The sequence below is a fragment of the Pogona vitticeps genome, chromosome 3 (genome assembly GCF_051106095.1).
Source record: "Pogona vitticeps strain Pit_001003342236 chromosome 3, PviZW2.1, whole genome shotgun sequence".
NCBI classification, from domain to species: Eukaryota; Metazoa; Chordata; class Lepidosauria; order Squamata; family Agamidae; genus Pogona; species Pogona vitticeps.
This window is the reverse complement of record NC_135785.1, coordinates 206,833,298-206,852,941: the sequence shown is the minus strand read 5'-3', so window position 1 is coordinate 206,852,941 and position 19,644 is coordinate 206,833,298. Positions and strand designations below refer to the sequence as shown.

General features: G+C 41.1%; 1 long non-coding RNA gene across 1 annotated transcript; it reads right to left on the bottom strand.

Annotated features, from left to right (window-relative positions):
• Positions 1 to 378: 378 nt before the first annotated feature.
• Positions 379 to 19,157, bottom strand: LOC140705412 (uncharacterized). Its single transcript, XR_012084793.2, has 2 exons — positions 15,279 to 19,157; positions 379 to 7,288 (listed from the first exon to the last, which is right to left on the bottom strand). It is a non-coding gene; the product is annotated as an uncharacterized LOC140705412 (long non-coding RNA).
• Between the last annotated feature and the right edge of the window lie 487 nt (positions 19,158 to 19,644).

The following is a 19,644-nucleotide window of genomic DNA, read 5'->3' as shown; positions in this document are numbered from 1 at the left end:
TGGTACTAGCAACTGATTTAGTGACATGAGTTTGAGTATCTACTGACACCATCTGGACATGGCAGGCAGTGCAGCTTTCAATGAGTGATGTTATATGAAACCAGTTCCTCAAATCCACATTACAGGGCAGAAAAATTCATTTGTTATTGTCATACAATATGTAATCTATAAGATGATTGGCTAATTCTGGTGCTCAAAGCTAATCCTAAGATTTTTATGGACAGGATACTTAGCATTATTGATTAGAAGGAATTTGAAGCTATGGTGTCATTATTATTATTATTATTATTATTATTATTATTATTATTATTATTATTATTATTATTATTATTATTATTATTATTATTATTATTATTATTATTATTGTTGTTGTTGTTGTTGTTGTTGTTGTTGTTGTTGTTGTTGTTGTTGTTGTTGTTGTTAGGAAAAAGAAAGATAGAATTGTGAGAAACAATGAGAAGATTACAAATGGATGATAACATCTTCCCAGTGGCAGGAACAGTTACTTTTTGGCGCTACAAATCCAAGAGTACTTCTGCCAGCCTCCCCTCCCCCTCCAACTTTTCTCCTGTCTCTTCTTGAACCATGGTAAAAATGTCATAGTTTGGGGAAGGGTCATTGCAAGAAAACTGCCTTATTTGGGAGTGTCCCTCCTGAGTCTACAAAACACATAATATTTGAATAATTTGTCCTAGTATTTCACACTTCTCTAAAGCATCTTAGCACCTTTCTAGTTGTTTTTTTTTAAGAATATCAAGCAATGTATATGTGTAAATATAGTAGATGCTGTAAAGTTGGAACCAACTAATAGCAACCTTACAGGGCTTTCATGGTGCTGTATTTTTCCGTGTAAAAGACACACCCATGTATATGACGCCTCCTCACTTTTCTAATCCAAAATTAAGAAATCTAAGCAGGACTTAGCAACTGGAGGGGGAAAGCAGGGATCAAAGCACTGCAGGATCACTTTGATACCTGCTTTCCCCTTTCTTGCAAAGCCTGTTTATCAAGTGGACTGGGAAAGCAGGGATCAAAGTGTTTTGATGATTCCTGCTTTCTTTCCCCACTTTCTTGCAAAGAAAGTGCTTTCCCCCTCCACTTCTTTGCAAGAAAGTGGAGGGGGAAAGCAGGAATAATCAAAGTGCTTTCATCCCTGCTTTTCCCCTCCACTTCCTTGCAAAGAAAGTGATTGCTGTAAACTCCCCAGAATCATCACTAACCCTCAAGTGCCTATGGCCAAGTGGGGATTGAGTGCAATCTCCTGAGTCCATCACTCTATCCACTACACTACATTGGATATAAACAATGTATAAAGATATACAACTTCCAAATGTCTTTCTTCCTAGCATGGGGGTGGATGCAGTGTGGCACTTGGCTCCATCAGACTTCCTCTCACCCCCCCCCCCCAAATATATTTTCCCCAGCAAATTCCTTAAAGTTTCTGAGAGCAGTGAGTCACATTTGAAGGAGATCACAGGGTCCTTGTAGCATTTAGTATTACCTCCACCTCCCATTTTTCAAAGCTGGTAGTGGACTTCTGGCTGCTGCTTTCCTTTCCTTTCCACTATCCAACATTTTCTGCAGCCCATACTATCCCCAGAGGATCCCATTGGCAGAAAATTGAGCCCAGCCTGTCCAATGTAACAGCATAAGAAGAATGCTAGATCAGACATAGACCATCCAGTCTAGCATTTGTTGTACATAATTGCTATGGGAATTTTAGAAGCAGGACACAAGTACCATAGCAGATTCTCATGAACATGTCCCAATAACCAGTAATGGGATGCATGCTGGTTCTCAAATTGATGATAACAGGTATCCTGGTGAACATCAACTGACAGCTACTCTCTCATCCCCCCATAAAGGTGGCAGCTATAGCTACATTTAATAGTGATGAACTCCAGAGCTTAAGTTTAAAAAAAGTTCCTCCTCCTCCTCTTCTTCTGTGTATTTTCCTGTGTGAAATGTCACACCATGAAATGATGTCTGGTGTAGACAAAGTGGACTGGGAATCACTGAGATTTGCTTAGGTATAATTCTAGAACTTGGCATCATTTGTTGAAAGTGAAATCTGGAAACCATACCTATTTGTTTTAACCAGAACAGAAATTTATCTAGTCAACAAGACAGCTGAAAGTGTTTATTGCCATAACATACTCCTATATACTTTCCTGCCCTTGTCTAGACACAATTTCCACCAAGTGGTAATAGGTAATATTTTCACCTTCATCCTTGAAGAGTGATTCAACTCAGACTAGATAGACTGTCTAAGTTATCTGGTCAAAATATATTTGCTTTCTCCCCCTTTTTCATGTTGTCAAAACTATCTCTTTTTTTACACCCGCCCTCCCACACATACACCAGCCATTTAAAAGCCACAGCTCCTGCCAGTGTTTGAGAGAGGGCTATATTTTAGAGAATGCTAATGAATGTTACTGTCTTATACGTTCTAAGGAATTATCTAAACTGGACAGTGAAGAGCAGCCAGTCTAACAATTAGAGTACAATGGGAGCTGAACATCTGCCTTCCTCACACTTCATATTCATGAAGAGTCTTTGTTATGATCAACTGTTGAGATGCATAATGAGCAGAATTTCAGAAAAGAACATTGTGCTTCTTCAGCTTGTTTTCGGCTTGCCCATTCAACCACTTCTTTGTTGTCCTGTGTCTCTTGCACACCACCGTTATCGAAAAGCCTCCCATGATTCATTCCCACAAGCCCTATTTTGGTATTGTTGGAAACGTAAGATGAGAATTGGAACAGGATTTGTTGCATAGATTTATTTTGTATTTAAATTGTTTTTGTGATTATTGGTTTTGTAAGCCACCCAGAGAACACTGTGTTCGTAGGCCAACAAAGGACTGGAGGCTGTTGCTGGCTAGGGACCAGTGAAGTTGTTGTGTAACATATTGGGGTGTGTGTGATGGGAAAAGCAGGTTACACAGTTGGTTAACCTAAAGTTGTTTGTTTTCCTTTTCCTTTTGACTTTGAATAGGTTGTTCCATCAAACGTATCTTCTATTGCTATCCCCAGCATTTCTTAATTGTCTATTATTTCCTGGCACATAATAGCACATATATTGAGTGGTGCAGTAGCCTAGAATTGATAAAAGGCATTCCATCAGACTCTCACAGAGGCTATGAGCAAGGACTTTCACATCCATGGTCCACAGGCAGGTAAGCTAGACTAGTGGTTTTTGCCACATAGCTCTTCTTAAAGGATGGAAATTTGTCCCTCACAAAACAAGATTGTTTTTCATAGTGGGAAAACCTGATGTCCCAGGGCTCCATAAAGTGGCCAACCTGAAGTCCTCAGGTTGCCTGAAGTGGGTGAGCTAAAGTTTTACAACTACACAAGCCTAATCTCTGAAGCTCTTCCTCAAGTGATCACACCTTTTCCAGGATCAATCTGCCCCCCCCCCTTTCTGGCAGAGAAAGAGAAGCAGAGTGAGTAGCAGAAAGAGAGAATGAATCACTCCACCCACTTTTGGCCCTGGCTTAACCCTTTCCTGCCACCAGCATGTGACCTCTGCAGATTGTTCTGGAAGGAACACATCCCTTGGAAGAAACTCTCTTACCCACTTAGAGCAAGGGTGCCCCCTCCCGGACGGCACAACTACTTAAAAAAGCCTCCATGTAAAAGAAAGAAAGAAACCAGAAGCAGCCAGAAGTCCACTTCCAGTTTTGAAAAATGGATATTAAACAGATATTTAAAAGTTCTGTAAGGGTGTGCACAGCCTATTTAAAAAGTGAATTGCTCCTGGGAGCACACTTTGCCTATCCCTGTTGTAGAGCATGAGCCTGTGAAAATCGGAGAGAAAGGAGGCTTTATCAGCATCCCAACACACAACCATTTCCTGTGGGAGATTATTTCACATCTGCTCAGAAATAAGCCACACTCTTTTCCAGTTGAGGAAATAACTCTACTTATATCTGGCCAGTTTGACATGCTCAGGAGAGCTGTCATCCATCTGTGTGCCTGCTGGAAAAATACCTCATTATTGCTCCAGTAGACTAGGCAATATTATGATGGACATCAACAGCAAAGCACCGCAGTTGCTGCATCATGTGCTATCATCTAAGGAAGCATATAGAATCACAGGAGGTGCTGTAAAAATTGTCAGAGCTGTCACCAAGGAAGGAGAGCTATACTCTGGGGAGCAGGTGAGGGAAATCTCTTGGTATTTGCCACTTCCTGCAGCATAGTGCCTGGGGGTTGATAAAATAGCATTGCTCTTGAAGTAGTTGGTCTATGAAAGAATGAATGCAAGCAAGAGTGGCATTTGGATAACACAAAACTTTTCCCTTTTCAATGGGACAGAAAGGGAGACTCAGCTTGGGGGGGGGGGGAGGAACACTCCTCTCCAGAGTAGGAACTGCACCATTCAGATAACCCACTGAAAGGTTTTTACCTAAGGTTATCTGAAAACAGACATGGAAACGCCTGTTTCACACACCCTGTTTTAATGTGGATCCCTGCACTAAAGCAAAACATGGAGCAGTCCCCACAGGCTGAACAGCACTTGGAGGTCTCCTGCTTTAAGGATACTGTAGCACAAGGTTTGGAGTATCCTCACCTGTCTGCCATGCCAGGGAAAGGGAGCTGTCAGAGTTGGGGGGGCATGGCAAAATAAAAACACCTATATTGATAACTAATGGAGAGGATGTGATAAAATAAGATATTTTATTCGACCACTATAACATGCTCTACGTGGGGCTACCTTTGAGGCTGATGCGGAAACTCCAAGTGGTGCAGAATGCAGTGGGCAGACTCCTAAGTGGAGCGTGAAGATACTATCACATTTCTCCTATTCTGGCCATGCTGCATTGGCTGCCCATTTGGTTCCGCGTTGACTTCAAAGTTCTGACGCTTACGTTTAAAGCCCTAAACTGTTTAGGGCCTCGATACTTGGCGGAACGCTTACTCCCACCCAGTTCTACCCGTGTCACCCGTGCGAGTCAGGAGATGAGGCTGAGGAGCCTGACGCCGAGGGAGGCCCGGAAAGAAAAAACAAGAAACCGGGCCTTCTCGGTGGTGGCTCCTCGCCTCTGGAACAACTTACCTCCTGATATTCGCGCAGCTCCCTCGCTGGGTATTTTTAAGAAACAACTGAAAACATGGATGTTCAGGCAGGCCTTCCCCCTTTCCAGCTAATACCTAATTATTCTTTTTTCTTTCTACTATAATATACCCTGTTCTCGCCATCTTTGGGAAAAAAATATTGTATCTTTTATTTATGCAAATTATGTTATGTTATGTGATATGTTATATGTTATATGTTTAATTTTTATAGTGTGTGTTGTAAGCCGCCTAGAGTGGTCACAATTGACTAGATAGGTGGGGTATAAATGAAATAAATAAAATAAATAATAAATAAAATAAATATTTTTAAGCTGTACTTCAAGGCCTTAGTAAAGGAGAGTGCTCTAAAAGGTTATCCACATTTTTTTTTGGCGCTTGCCTTCTCATCATCACCACTAAGTGCTAGGATGACACCAGGTAGGGAGTATTGTGGAGAAAACCAAAATATGGCCCACCTACCAGCACTTCTGGAAGATGCAAAAGGCAAAAATCATTTTTTTGGGGGGGGGGGGGAAGAACAAAGCTATTGTGGCGTTCACCATTATTATGTTAAATAGCCATGCATTATACATGTTGTAGGCTAATGTTGTTGAGAGGCGAAGCTGAGAGAGAGGTAAAAAAAGCAGAACCTGAGAGTGAACAGTCAGTCAGAGAGAGTCAGAGTGTGGAGTCAGGAGAATGGAGTGGAGTTAGAGATAGAGTGATATTTGGGAGATCTGAGCGTGATTAGTCAGAAGAGTGAATAGTAACTCTAAGATCAAATTGTTGTAGTTGTTTAGCTGCTTAGTCGTGTCCAACTCTTCGTGACCCCATGGACCAGAGCACACCAGGCCCTCCTGTCTTCCGCTGCCTCCCAGAATTTGGTCAAATTCATGTTGGTTGCTTCAATGACACTGTCCAACCATCTCGTCCTCTGTTGTCCCCTTCTCCTCTTGCCTTCACACTTTCCTAACATCAGGGTCTTTTCCAAGGAGCCTTCTCTTCTCATGAGATGGCCAAATGCTTTTGAATTGTGGTGCTGGAGGAGACTCTCGAGAGTCCTCTGGACTGCAAGGAGAACAAACCTATCCATTTTGAAGAAAATCAACCCTGAGTGCTCACTGGAAGGACAAATCCTGAAGTTGAGGCTCCAATACTTTGACCATCTCATGAGAAGACTCCCTGGAAAAGACCCTGATGTTGGGAAAGTGTGAAGGCAGGAGGAGAAGGGGACAACAGAGGACGAGATGGCTGGACAGTGTCAACAAAGCTACCAACATGTATTTGACCCAACTCTGGGAGGCAGCGGAAGACAGGAGGGCCTGGCAAGCTCTGGTCCATGGGGTCATGAAGAGTTGGACATGACTTAACAACTAAGCAACAACAAAATCTGTGTACTTTAAACCTTGCACACCAGCCTTATCAGGTAGGACACCCAAATAACAAAAATAGTAAACATAGCCCTTGTGGCTAAGGCACCTTCTTTAGGCACTCACACCTTTGCCCCCAAGAATCACAGTTGAGTAAAATATAAAAGGTTTATTTAAAAAGAGTAAAAGGTTATGAAATAAAAGAAATTCAAAAAGATACAAATTGTATTGTTAATGCTAAGCATCAAAGTACTAAGTAAGCTCCTGCAAGTCTTTCCCATAAAACAATAAAATGATTAACTAATGATTTTACTATTTAGTTACCGTGCTAAGTCACCATTGCTAAGTCTCCTAATCAATTAAGGAAGGCTTCAAACCTACTGTATCACCTCCTCCTTCTTATCCTCCAACTTACACACACACCAACCCCCCCTTTCTATAACTCAAATCAACATCTCCTCTTCATGATGGTATCCAATCAGCATACAGTCCTTTGTTCACAAGTTCATGCCCCTCTTGTAACTTGCCACTGTTCAATCTCTCGTTCCCAGGCTGGTAAGCACTTAGAATGGAATTTAGTGTTTCTCAGTCTTGAGATGTGACCTTGGCTCTTCTCGTCGGAATGCCACAAGAGCTGGGTCCCAGGCCAAGATGGAAACACCTGTGCAACACTGAAAAGCAAGTATTACAAAACCCATATCCTTATGCTTTGATTTGACCTTTGCCTCATGACAGAAACGTGTCCAGTGCCTCCATTCCTCCTGCAGTTGGCAGTCCTCATCTGGCTTGGTTGGTCATTTGAGGTTAGGAATTTTAGAAGAAACAGTGTGAAGGCCTTCAGGGAAAATGATGAAGCTAAGATCAGAGAAGGAAAAGTAGTGAGTCATTCTTTTATAAATGCCAGGTGCTTCTTCTGTAGCCACGCCAGCTTTTTAATAAACCAGGACACATTGCAATGGTAGCAGTAGTCAAAGCTGAACCAGCTGAAACAGTACAGTTGGAGACCAGACCTGTTCAAAAAAAAAAATTCCATGGATGCCTGCTCTCAAAGCCTTCTGCGGCATAAAGAGCTGGCCTCCAGAAAAAAACAGGTATCTGTCAGAAAAAGACAGATGATATTGGAGATCACCTGTACCCAGCAGGAGGATGGTCTTGGGTAAAGGGAGAAGTGATAAGGATTGAGATCATCCATAGCTTTGTTGTATTAAAATAGAAAATTCAATAGATGAGGAACAATGCTTTTTGGATAAAACTTCTATATGTTCTTTAACAAAAACCACAACATTGAGGAAATAATTGCCAGCAACTTATATATAGGTCATCATAACTCAGTGGCTTAGGCAGCTGGCTGTGTAGCCAGAGGTTGGGAGTTTGATTCCCTACTGTGCCTCCTTGACAGGGTCTGAACTTGGTGATCTAGAGGGTCCCTTCCAGCTCTGCAGCTCTAAGATTATCATCGCTTTTCTCTGAAGTTGCATGTTCTTCTCCCTGCAGCACTACAACATGTTTTTACTGGGCTCAGCCTTTCCACCTCTCCTTTTTTTTCACTTCCGAAGAGGAAGTGAAGCCCTCTCTGCTTCCATTGTATAAGCAGTGATTCAGTGGCAGAGCAGTTCTTTGGAAAATTCTCTTCTTTTTCATGAGTTGCAAGGCTACACAGAGCCTGCCCTGTTACTTCAGCCATTGTGCAAGATCATTAGCATTTAGTGGGAAACAAACTATGTCGTGCCATTGGAAAAAGAGAGGAAGAGTAGCGCAGGATTTTCCAACAATTAAATCAATTATTGCAGCATCCCTAGGAACTGTGAGCTCTCCCAATTGTGAGCATCCAACATTTTGTGCCAGCTTCAATTTCTGAACAATCCTCTGGTGTTCTTGGCAGAACAGATCTCCTTTTCCTTAAGACATCACAGAAATCATCACTATAACTCTAGAGGTGTCCCTCTTAGCAGTTTCTCACATACATATATATTCTCCAGCTCCCAAATAAATTGCTCCAAGCCACTGAGTTATATATGAATGGTCCCTGTTTTAATCCTTGACACCACTTGCTAAAAACACTTGTAGAAGATTTCTGCTGCTACTATGGAAACAATAGAGAGTATAGTGGTAATTCAGACCCTGGAATCATTGCATTGTGCTAGCACAGAGGCCGCACTATGACTCCCATGATTCTCCAGCCAGTATTTGTATGGCCCTGAAGATTCTGGGGGCTATGTCCAAAAAGGTAATGTTTTCAAGTCAAAGGAAACTTCACATGTATTTGCAAAGGCTTTCACAGCTGGGATCTAATGGTTGTTGTGCTAGACTGCTAAACTGCTGATTGCTTCTGATCTCATTCTCCTTAATTAAGCACCAATACTTTAAATTGAGAATTGAACATGTGAAGTTTCTCGGGCTCTTTGGCCATGTTCTGAAGATTGTTCTTCGTAACGTTTCGCCAGTCTCTGTGGCCGGCATCTTCAGAGGACAGCACTGGTGAAACGTTAGGAAGAACAACCTTCAGAACATGGCCAAAGAGCCCGAGAAACTTCACATGTTCAATTCTCATTTTAAAGTATTGGTGCTTAATTAAGGAGAATGAGATCAGAAGCAATCAGCAGTTTAGCAGTCTAGCAGATTTGTGTCTTAGATTACAGATGTGTATTGTTATTTAACTGTTACTTATTGCTAGGATGTTTATGCTACCTGGCCCGTTGAAAGATTATGACCAGTGTTAAGACAATTGCCATTGTCTGTATGCCATTTCAATCTGATCCCACACCAGCATCCTTGACTACTGTGCTTATGTATCCCAGGCTATTTCAGTGAGTTAGCTACCTGGCTATGAAGCCAGAGGTTGGGAGTTCAGTTCCCCACTGTGCCTCTTAGGGAGAAAGCTAGACCGTATAGCCTTGGACAAGCTGCCCAGTCCCAGGGCACTCCCAGAAGATGGGAATGGTAAACCAACTGTCTGGAAAGAGTTGCCATTAGTCAAAATCAACTTGATCGTACATAATTACAGTATTAATATTATACACCATGCATCTATGGAAATGGAATGTAAGTCATGAAAGTTTATGCTAAATTAAATCTAAATAGCTGAACTAAAATAAATAAAACAAATCACTTTTTTTTGTTCTGGTGAAAAAGACGAACGAAACTATCTCTTTGAGTGTGAGTAGGGTAGGATCTGACTTGTATCCGCAGTTCCGCTTCTCTCAACTAAATGATATTGTGGTATAAATACTCTTCAGCTACAGACATGAATTCTTTCTTGTCTTGTTGTATGAAATGGAGTGTACAATGGTATCCTAATATACTGTGTAAGTATACAGTTTCTATTATTGTTGTGCTCAACAGTATTCCCTGGATAAATTCTTTATTTGTATATTGGAGTGGGTTAAGAGAAATGGATGAAAAAGATGGTTCCATTCAATATTGTGCAAATTGATTTCTACTTGTTCAGCAGGAATTTCCCTTCTACCGCTCCCTCACCCCCAAATTTATTTCCATCCACACACACACATCCTAGGCCAAATGAGTTGCAGGACTGCAAGGGGAAGAGAGACACTGCTGTACCCGTGGATGAGCTCATTTGGCTACCATCCCAATAAAGAATCAGGCAGGCACATAAAGGCTTTAAATAGACAAGCAGATTTAATTACTGGGAACTGTGTTATTCATAATATGCCTGCATGTGTGGGAAAGCCAAAAGAGATTCATGGAAGAACAGGAAGTAAGTTGTTCTAATATCCTCTCAAAGATAAAGGCATATCTGTCAGATTATCACAACATTTTCTATAAGGGGATATTCTTTGATGGAGCTATCAACAATTTTCAAGCTCACCCTATCCTTACACTGAGAAGGCTCATCCTGTCATTGAATTCCACACCCATCCTCTGAGGTAAAACACTATTCTTGATTTCGTAGATGGGGAAGTGAAGCAGAAATAGAAACTTGCTCAAGGACAACTGCTGAATCCTGAATATGGGTGGGTTTCCCAGTCCTATCCATTTGGCTATACAAAGACTCTGAAATGCACCATGTACAAAAGTTATTTCTGTAATACCTTCTGTCTGCCTTATGTTATTACTTAAGGGTATCATGAAAGCCTATCAAAAGCAAAGCAATTTTAAGTGCTATCTTCTTGGCCATCATAGCTGCTTCCTAAAACTTGAGATGATAATGTTTTCCAGGGCTAGCCTGCAATGCTATTAATAACCATGAAGCCACTTATTAAAATGAAGTAGCTAGGCTTTTCAGGTCTCGCCTCAGGTCATCCTCCTAGTTCCCTTAAACTCTGAAAACTCAAGGAGTTCAGATATGGAGTCAAAGATCATTGGATCAAAGGTCATTCCTAAACCTTGACCTCTCTCACAATGGTGCTTAGAACAGCTTGGCCAATTTCCTCTGGGTTTTATTTGGCCGGCATGAGGCCAGCTTGGGAAGCTGCCTTTCCCACAGATGTGGAGCATAAAAGAAGCCATTTATGAGTGGAAGTTATACATGCAGATTGAGATAAGAATAGGGCAGGTTTGCTTTTTTCAGCATATAACATAGGAATTGTTGTTCCACTAAAGCACTACATACCAATAACTAAACTTGAAGATATGTTTATATCCGTAGAGATTACATTCTTTGGTTCCACCTGGCTGAGTTGTGTATTCAGTTCTCATCTATGACTCATAATGTTTGGAGAGATTTCTGTTGTCTCTGTTCCTTAAATGACTAGCAGTCCAGTTATTAAGCCAGTGCTAGCTATGATTTACTGTTTTGCCATTACTGTGTTCACATTTTATGAATGTTGCTCTTATTATTATATTTTACTCCCATCTTGCCTTACAAGTGTTTTTCCTTTGGCTTTATTTTCCAACTTCAGTGTTCATTTTCCAACCTCTTCCTCACTTTGACTCAAAGATGGATCTGCTATGAAACTAATGAAGCTTCAGCTTCAGGGCCCCTAATACCAAAAGGGGCCCAGAAGCAACTTGAGTCCTAATGTTTTTAAAAATTGGGGTGATCTATTGTAGAACAACCCCACTGAAGAAGATAATGGTGGTTTGTTGTTGTTGTTTAGTTATTGAGTCGTGTCCAGCTCTTTGTGACCCCATGAACCAGAGCATGCCAGACCCTCCTGCCATCCACTGCCTCCTGGGGTTTGGTCAAATTCATGTTGGTCGCTTTGATGACACTGTCCAGACATCTCATCCTCTGTCATCCCTTTCTCCTCTTGCCTTCACACTTTCCCAACATCAGGGTCTTTTCTAGGAAGTATTGGAGCCATCTCAGTTTCAGTATCTGTACTTCCAGTGAGTAACAGTGGTTACCCAGGCCTTATTGCTGATTGAAAGCCCCCCCCCCCCATAACAGTTCAAGATTCAGGGCTCCAAAAATGTAGGTCCATCACTGCTTTGCCTCAATCACATATTATCTGATTTCAGGAAATCAATCCATAAATCAAAGCCTTGGAAAAAATATGTTACCAGGAAGCACTTTATTTTTAACAACTGTACCTACATATTATTGCTTTTTGGAGTGAGTGCATAATTATGTTCAGGCTATGACTGGTGGTATCATTACACTTCCTCCTCCAATAAGTAGTGCTCATTATTTTCTTCATTAATTTTCCAGGGTCAAAAATGTTCTAGGGGGCATTTGGAAGGGATCTCTCTCCACCAGATTTTAGCCCATTTTACTTTTTTTAGCAGATCGTACTACAGATGGGATATTCATATTTGCAAATGAATATGAATATCCTGGGCCCAGGTGGCCAGGATCCCCAGTCCTGCCTCCCTGAACTGACCCGTTCACTTAGGGCTCACCGTACAGTGTGTGCAGCCGACATCCTGCTTGTTGGGCCAATCTCTGACCAAGCTTGGCTGCTGCTTCTCCATCTTCCTGCTCTTCCAGCCACTCAGCAGCTGAGTGGGGAGACTGGCTGGAGTGGCCATAAGACCAGGAAGGCAGAAAAGTGGCAGCCAGGTTTCGTTGGAGATTGGCCTGACAAGCAGGACGTCAGCTGTGTGTGCTGCATGGTGACCTGTAACTGGATGGATCAGTTCAGGGAGGTGGGACAAGGGATCCTGGCCACCTAGGCCCAGGATATTCATATTCATTTACAAATATAAATATCCCACCTCTTGATTGTACTTTAAAAGCACATGAAGTATCAAAAAGGAATAAGTAATAAGGAAAACAGAGTAACAAGTAATCATCACAAAGAATGGGTGGAAATGCATAATGAGTGACAGCAGCAGTTCCTTTTAATAGGTAATTTCCCAAGTTCTACATGTCATCTCCCTGTTCGGATGCTATTTCAGGATACCATACCCTCAAATGGACTTTAAACTAGGTAGTACTTTGCAAGATCTGTCTTCATGTTTGAATACCCTTTCCGGCCTGTTTTGCATTCAAACTGACCTCAGTTTGTAGGAACTAGTAGGGCCAAAACAAACTATACTTTTACAACAGTCCACTGGTGAGAGCATTGTTTGGTGGGAGGCAATATTATTTTTCTGTATTTGTAAGTGTCCCTTTAATGTGACAGATCAGCAACTTTACAGTGGGACCTCGACTTGAGAACGTCCCTACATAAGAACGATTCGAGTTAAGAACGGCTCCGTTCACAAAAAGTTGCTTCGACTTGAGAGTGGAGCCTCAACTTAAGAACCAAAAAAGGGGGGAAAAAACCTCTTTTCCTGCCCTTTTTTGACCTAAGTTCACCTTAGGTCAAAAGAAGAAACCAATTTAAAAAATTCACCCCCTAGTGGTAGATACGGATTAACCAGCTTTGCATTAGTTCCTATGGGAACTAATGCTTTGACTTAAGAACAGTGCCTCGACTTAAGAATGAAAAACAGCAGATACAGATTAAATGGTTTTCAATGCATTCCTATGGGAAATGGTGCTTCAATTTAAGAACATTTCGACGAAGAGCCTTGTGGCGCAGTGGTTAAAACGCTGTACTGCAGCTAAAACTGTGCTCACGACCTGGGGTTCAAATCCCAGGTAGCCGGCTCAAGGTTGACTCAGCCTTCCATCCTTCCGAGGTCGGTAAAATGAGTACCCAGCTTGCTGGGGGGGCAATGTGTAGCCTGCATAATTAAAAAATTGTAAACCGCCCGGAGAGTGCTTGTAGTGCTATGGGGCGGTATATAAGTCCAATAAATAAATAAATAAATAAATTAAGAACGCAGTCCCAATATGGATTAAGTTCTTAAGTCGAGGTACCACTGTAGAATGGAATGCTCCTGGAAGTGAAGTATTGGCCAGCTGCACACCATTGTGTAGGGGACACCCAAGTGTACCTACAGTGCTTTTCCACTCTTCAGAGAGGCTCCTTCTATGTCCCCTACCCATCAACCTCATGTACACCAACCCTCTAGACCAGGGGTCTCAAACATGCGGCCCGGGGGCCATTTGCAGCCCCCCAGATGATAGTTTGTGGCCCTCGCTTTGCCTGCCCCCCCCCAAGAGCCCACACATCCTCTGCTGTCAAGAGTTAAAAAAAGAGCCTTTCCTCACTCGCCAGTTCTCTCCCAAGACAGCACCTCTTGCACCCTCCATCCAGAACTGCGGCCTGCCAGCCATCCCACCTGTCTGTCAGCTAAGGAAACTCCTGGGCAGCTTTCTTGGACTCTTGCTCCGCTTGGCAGAAAATCTGATGTGGCCCAGCCTCACCCAGACTCTGCCTCTAGCGGCCCCCAGGTAAATTGAGTTTAAAACGCCTGCTCTAGACCAGTGGTTCTTAACATGGGCGATAATGCCCCCCAGGGGGCGATTTCATTTTTCAGGGGGGCGGTAGAACGAAAAGGGGCGGTGTGGGGGCGCTGGAGCAGAAGGGGGCGGTAGGGGGGCGCTGGAGCAAGCCAAACCTGTGAAGATGGCTGCAGCCTTTTTACAATGTGCATGAATATATATTTTCCTCCAATCTTAATTTAGTTTCAGAGTTTTCATCTTGAAATTTTTAGTTCCTGCATTGCGGTTTGTTTTTATGCCCTTTTAATATTTCTTTTTGAGTCTTAAAATTCGCTTGCAACTAAATCATTAAATGTTACTTTTTGGGGACATTTCATTTTCTTGGAATTGAATTTTTTTTTCAGGGGGCATTGGATTTAAGTGTCTTAAATAAATAAATAAATAAATAAATAAATAAATAAATAAATAAATAAATAAATAAATAAATAAATAAATAAATAAATAAATAAAATATCATCACCGCGGGGAGGGGGGCGATGATAACTTCCTCAATGGCTCAAGGGGGCGTTTCTTTCAAAAAGGTTAAGAACCACTGCTCTAGACGATGGCTAAAATTGAGGAAACATTTTCTGCACACATCTCAAGCTCTAAATATTAAGCCAGAAGAGACTAGACTAAACCTATGGAGAACAAAACAACACACCTTGCCGAATGCAGGAATATTGGAGTGTCTTAACCAGACTATCTGAAAGTCTCTTAGTAGACTTTGAAATGAAGAAGGAAGATCAAAGAATAATTAAGTAAAAGGGGCCTACTTGGATACAGGACAAATTTTGTGTGAATGTGGAGAAATTCAATCAATGCAGCACTTAACACATGTCCAAAAGAAGATCTAGCAAATAATAAAGATAATGCTATTAAAGTAGCCTGCTTCTGGGAGGCATTTGGAAGGGATTTGGAATGTTAAGATAGGCCAACTATCTTAACATTTTAATTTGTTTTAATTTTATCAATATTTCATTTACTCCCATAATTTTAAATTGTGCAACACTCTGATATGAATAAAGTAAAGAAAGAAAGAATGTGACAGACAAGATCTTTCAGAAATTGACTTTTCAAAATTGGACTAACATACACTGGTTCAGACAATCTTCATGAACTTACTTCTAGGTGCAGGCTGAGGTTCCATGCCATCATTCAAGCTTCATACACATCTTTGAATCAAATAGGAAGGTAGGAACTGCAAAACACAACAGGAAACCAACTTCAGCCAGATATCCAGAGGACGGAAGAGGACATAATCATGGCTGGTTATATTTGTAGTGAAGCATTCCGTCTAGCAGGATCTGTATTTTGCTTAGTATATATAGAATTTGGTCAATAGGTTTACACTCTTTCGCCTCAAATGATTGTAGCTGGATGGACACCCTCATTGTGACTTCTATACTCCATTCTGCTGCAATCATTATTCAATGGAACAATTCCACTCTCAGCTTTAGGATAGAATACAGACAGTTAGTATGCAAGTTCTGGTTTGGGCATTATTTTTTAGGCTTAAGGTACCTTTTCAGCTGTCAGCTGTTTTCATAAGTTATAAAATCTCTCTCTCTCTTTCCCTAATTTAATGTTCCTGTGTGTCTTTACTTCCTGGTTTTGCTTAAGATCAAAAACAGATGTGTCAAAATGTAGGGAGTGGGGGAGGAAGGAAGAATATCTTGTGGTATTTCTGGCTTGGCTATATCCAGGAAATACTGTGCAATAGACTGACTCTATCACTGCAGCCCAGTTCCTAATCTGGAAAATTACTTGGTATTCCAAAATTTAAAACTTGAGCTCAAATGGATTTTGGAAGAGGCACATTTTCACATCGTAGTACAACAGAGCACTTTAGCAGGACCTGCTAGTGTCTCCAGGGTCCAGAAGCATCTTTTTTGTAACTAAATTTTATTTCCATTATCTTCAATGAACAACGGGAAATTCTATCATTATATCAGTCTGGTTTGTAACTCCATGTGCTGAACCAAGATGGATGGAGATGCCATTTGCTGTAATATGTCTCACAGTGATCTGATGTCTTCACAATGTTCACTGGATCTACTTGGTCTATAGAAATTGATTCCAGAAGATGCTGCCTATTCTTGTGGAAGAGCTCTGAAGTTCTTAAATTTCATAAATCTAAATATGGCAAAGTTACAAAAGATAAATCGCCAGATTTTCAGCACTCCTTTACAGCAGAGACTGCCTGTGGTTATATAATTACTCCTCCACTTAGTGAAGCACCCTTCTAATTAGAGAACTTTAATCTAAGATACCAGGTGGCAGGACTGGATGAATCCCAAGCCAGAATTAAGATTGCTGGAAGAAATATCAACAACCGCAGATATGCAGATGACATCACTCTGATGACAGAAAGTGGGGAGGAATTAAAGAACCTCTTAATGAGGGTGAAAGAGGAGAGCACAAAAAATGGTCTGAAGCTCAATATATATATAAAAAACTAAGATCATGGCCACCAGTCTCATCACCTCCTAGCAAATAGAAGGGGAAAACATGGAAGCAGTGGCAGATTTTACTTTCTTGGGCTCCATGATCACTGCGGATGGTGACAGCAGCCACGAAATCAAAAGACGCCTGCTTCTTGGGACAAAAGCGATGACAAACCTAGACAGCAGCTTAAAAAGCAGAGACATCACTTTGTTGACAAAGGTCCGCATAGTCAAAGCTATGGTTTTTGCAGTATGGAAAAGTGAGAGCTGGACCATAAAGAAAGCTGACTGCCGAAGAATTGATGCTTTTGAATTATGGTGCTGGAGGAGACTCTTGAGAGTCCCCTGGACTTCAAGGAGAATGAACCTATCATTTCTGAAGGAAATCAACCCTGAGTGCTCACTGGAAGGGCAGATCCTGAAGCTGAGGCTTCAATACTTTGGCTATCTCATGAGAAGAGAAGACTCCCTGGAAAAGACCCTGATGTTGGGAAAGTGTGAAGGCAAGAGGAGAAGGGGATGACAGAGGACGAGATGGTTGGACAGTGTCATCAAAGCAACCAACATGAATTTGACCCAACTCCGTGAGGCAGTGGAAGACAGGAGGGCCTGGTGTGCTCTGGTCCATGGGGTCATGAAGAGTCGGACACAACTTAATGACTAAACAACAACAACAATCAAGGTGTCTCAATCAGCTGAAATATATGTAAAATATATCACTTTATAGGAAAAGAGAGAGCATGACTTTATAAGAGCTTCTTAACAGCTGGTAAAATCATCCTGGTATGCACATCCTCACTCCAGGTTCCTGGTGTAAGAGATTCTATTAAGGATTCAATCAAGAATGTTATTGAAATAAGAAATTCTGCTTTGAAAATAAAACATTTGATAGTCAACTCATCTGTCACATTTTCTAAAAGTTTACACAGATGGATCTGCCCATGAAGGACAACACAGAGAGCTACTTGGTATCATCATCATCATCAATACACCATGAGAGCTATAAAAAACAGCAATATTAGGAACAGCATACATACTGTGCTAATATTTAACAGATACGTTTTTGGTTAAAACTTGTATCTGTTATATAATACCAGTCAATTTTTTTATATTTTTGAGTGACTGTGTCTGGTGTTAACAACAACAACAACAACAACAACAACAACAACAACAACAACAACAACAACAACAACAACAACAACAACAACAGTAGGATGCCAAACATATCCTGTTGGGTATTTCCAAGCATATAACAAAGTAACATGTTAACAAGTAACATTGAACAAATGACTGTCTTGTTTAGTGAGGTGTCTGTTGCATAATTGGTTATAAAAGCAATTGTGTCACTAGTTCCATAAGCTGTAGTGCAACACTATGGTGTTTGGCTCTAAATCTACAGAAATAAACACAGAGATGATTTACCTCCACTTGCTTATCCAGGCGAGTGAAATTTTAATAAACAAATGTGTGACCCTGAACATTCCTGCTCCTTTATTCCATTTCTAAGAATCCACTTCATACACTTGCAAAGAAAAAGGAGTTAACTGAAACTGAATGCACTGGCACACTAGTGCAAGCCAAATGTGACGAAAATGACTAAAATTTCTTTCAGGCACTGGGAATGGGGAAAATGATGTAACTGCCATCATGCAAATGTTTGCTGTGATAAATTCTGATACCTTTTAAGGGGAAAACTTGGCCATCCAAAGGTTTCAATAAGACCTTCTGAACAACTCTTTACTGATTCACATCTGTCTTTACTTGCTTTGTCTATGATACAGATTTCATGCTGGGTAACAGACGTTACAAAGCTATGAATAGGAAATTGCTTAAATCAAACAAATATATTGCCATGACAGTCCAAGGCAACAAGCCATTATATATAAATAGATTACGGTTGAGGGAAGGTGGAAGCAATTAATTCAGGAGCTGAAGTGAACCCAAATTCATGGAGTGCCTGGGTATATGGTGATCTCACTGCCATAAGAACAACTGCAACTGGCACTTCCTGTTCCAAGAAGAGGCCACATCCTCTTTGTCCCTTGCAAAACAATGACTGTAGGTCACAACTGGGGCACTTGTGGCCATCTGAATAATGTTGAATTCCATTTCCATCAGCCCTAACCAGCTTAGCCAATTATGAAATATAATGGGATGCATTCGGGAACTTCTTTGGCTGAAGGTTCCCCACGTCTGCTCTAGGCCTTATAAGGCATTTGTAATTGGAAAAGGTAGAGATGCAGTGAGAGCTGCCGTCTCTGTGCCTTTTCACAGGAAATAGCTTCATATTTATGACTATATTTATCTCTGAGATGCACCAGACAGGCAAAAAGTGAACATACATTTCATGTGTTAGAAAGGCATTATATTCAATTATTTTAAAACTCATAATATCACTTTCTCATATTTTCATAATGGCTGAAATCCTGTTGCTTAGTGTAGTAAGTAACACCAGAGTAGGGTCAATGAATCAGAGGGATTTAGTGTGTCAACTCCTCAAGTTCCGTGGATTCAAATATGCCTACTGTGACATTGACTTACTACACTGAAATTAGTTCCAACCAGAATGTGTTCATTTAAAGCGATGGAATGTATGGAGGAGCTGACACACCAAATTGCTATTGATTCAATGGGCTTACTTTAGTGAGACTAAACAGGATTTCAGCCTATTTGTTCCTTATTTAAGAACTCTTTTGAAATTCACTTAGGAATGGGTTCTGGGCATGAGGACAACAGGTGAAGGGTCAAAGCATAGAATGCCTACTTTTTGTGACTAATAATGTCCAGAATCTCCTAGCTACCATGGCCTCTGGAGACTCTGGAACATATAATCCAAAAAAGTAATTATTCCATGCTCTGCAGAGCACTAAGTAGAATCATCTACGCAGGTGAAGAACTCTGATAGGAAAGAAAGTGGAAAAAGGAAAGCACTGAAAGACATCAAATGTCCTTCTTGTGCCAATGGCAACAGAGTGAGGTAGGACTGAGATACAGGATGGACAGAGACTTTCCATTTGAAACACATTCTAAAGCAGAGACAAAAC